Raw genomic sequence first — 2,086 nt, 5'->3', positions numbered from 1 at the left:
TTCATTGCAAAAGGGACAGATGGTAGCCTACGCTCACCATTCAGCGTGTTATATATGAAATGTATTGATTCATATACATGTTTAAACAGGTGAGCCTTATCTTATCCAGGTAGCAGCTGTCAGGCAGCGTAGCTCCGTTAATGATTCCCCGGCGTCAACACGTTAATCCTGTAGCCCATTCGGACAAGAGATCATTGTTTTAGTGTCAAACTCTGATTCCTGAAGCTGAGTTAGTTTGAACATCTGCCCGTTTTCAAGGTTGTAGGTTGTTCTTTGTTTTTACAGGGCTGCTGCACCGAGCCACCTGAGATCGGGTTGTAGGTTGTTCTTTGTTTTTACAGGGCTGCTGCACCGAGCCACCTGAGATCGGGTTGTAGGTTGTTCTTTGTTTTTACAGGGCTGCTGCACACCTGAGATCGGGTTGTAGGTTGTTCTTTGTTTTTACAGGGCTGCACCGAGCCACCTGAGATCGGGTTGTAGGTTGTTCTTTGTTTTTACAGGGCTGCTGCACCGAGACACCTGAGATCGGGTTGTAGGTTGTTCTTTGTTTTTACAGGGCTGCACCGTGAGATCGGGTTGTAGGTTGTTCTTTGTTTGCTTGAGCCACCTGAGATCGGGTGTAGGTTGTTCTTTGTTTTTACAGGGCTGCAGCCACCTGAGATCGGGTTGTAGGTTGTTCTTTGTTTTTACAGGGCTGCTGCACTGAGCCACCTGAGATCGGGTTGTAGGTTGTTCTTTGTTTTTACAGGGCTGCACCGAGCCACCTGAGATCGGGTTGTAGGTTGTTCTTTGTTTTTACAGGGCTGCTGCACTGAGCCACTTGAGATCGGGTTGTAGGTTGTTCTTTGTTTTTACAGGGCTGCTGCACCGAGCCACCTGAGATCGGGTTGAAGGTTGTTCTTTGTTTTTACAGGGCTGCACCGAGCCACCTGAGATCGGGTTGTAGGTTGTTCTTTGTTTTTACAGGGCTGCTGCACCGAGCCACATGAGATCGGGTTGTAGGTTGTTCTTTGTTTTTACAGGGCTGCACCTAGCCACCTGAGATCGGGTTGTAGGTTGTTCTTTGTTTTTACAGGGCTGCTGCACCGAGCCACCTGAGATCGGGTTGTAGGTTGTTCTTTGTTTTTACAGGGCTGCACCGAGCCACCTGAGATCGGGTTGTAGGTTGTTCTTTGTTTTTACAGGGCTGCACCGAGCCACCTGAGATCGGGTTGTAGGTTGTTCTTTGTTTTTACAGGGCTGCACCGAGCCACCTGAGATCGGGTTGTAGGTTGTTCTTTGTTTTTACAGGGCTGCACCGCTGAGATCGGGTTGTAGGTTGTTCTTTGTTTTTACAGGGCTGCACCGAGCCACCTGAGATCGAGGTTGTTCTTTGTTTTTACAGGGCTGCACCGAGCCACCTGAGATCGGGTTGTAGGTTGTTCTTTGTTTTTACAGGGCTGCACCGAGCCACCTGAGATCGGGTTGTAGGTTGTTCTTTGTTTTTACCTGCACCGATCACCTGAGATCGGGTTGTAGGTTGTTCTTTGTTTTTACAGGGCTGCTGCACCGAGCCACCTGAGATCGGGTTGTAGGTTGTTCTTTGTTTTTACAGGGCTCCTGCACCGAGCCACCTGAGATCGGGTTGTAGGTTGTTCTTTGTTTTACAGGGCTGCTGCACCGAGCCACCTGAGATCGGGTTGTAGGTTGTTCTTTGTTTTTACAGGGCTGCACCGAGCCACCTGAGATCGGGTTGTAGGTTGTTCTTTGTTTTTACAGGGCTGCTGCACCGAGCCACCTGAGATCGGGTTGTAGGTTGTTCTTTGTTTTTACAGGGCTTGTAGGAGATCGGGTTGTTTGTTCTTTGTTTTTGCACAGGAGATCTTGTAGGTTGTTCTTTGTTTTTACAGGGCTGCACCGAGCCACCTGAGATCGGGTTGTAGGTTGTTCTTTGTTTTTACAGGGCTGCTGCACCGAGCCACCTGAGATCGGGTTGTAGGTTGTTCTTTGTTTTTACAGGGCTGCACCGAGCCACCTGAGATCGGGTTGTAGGTTGTTCCACCTGAGATGAGATCGGGTTGTAGGTTGTTCTTTGTTTTTACAGGGC

At 49.0% G+C, this 2,086-nt stretch overlaps 1 long non-coding RNA gene across 1 annotated transcript; it reads right to left on the bottom strand.

The window, feature by feature from the left end:
• Window positions 1–442: 442 nt before the first annotated feature.
• LOC124017682 lies at window positions 443–1,808 on the bottom strand. Its single transcript, XR_006835520.1, has 3 exons — window positions 1,502–1,808; window positions 656–1,094; window positions 443–463 (listed from the first exon to the last, which is right to left on the bottom strand). It is a non-coding gene; the product is annotated as an uncharacterized LOC124017682 (long non-coding RNA).
• Between the last annotated feature and the right edge of the window lie 278 nt (window positions 1,809–2,086).

Source organism: Oncorhynchus gorbuscha, unplaced genomic scaffold (assembly GCF_021184085.1).
Source record: "Oncorhynchus gorbuscha isolate QuinsamMale2020 ecotype Even-year unplaced genomic scaffold, OgorEven_v1.0 Un_scaffold_308, whole genome shotgun sequence".
Lineage (NCBI taxonomy): Eukaryota > Metazoa > Chordata > Actinopteri > Salmoniformes > Salmonidae > Oncorhynchus > Oncorhynchus gorbuscha.
The sequence above is the reverse complement of the archived record's forward strand: the minus strand, read 5'-3'. Positions and strand labels throughout refer to the sequence as shown.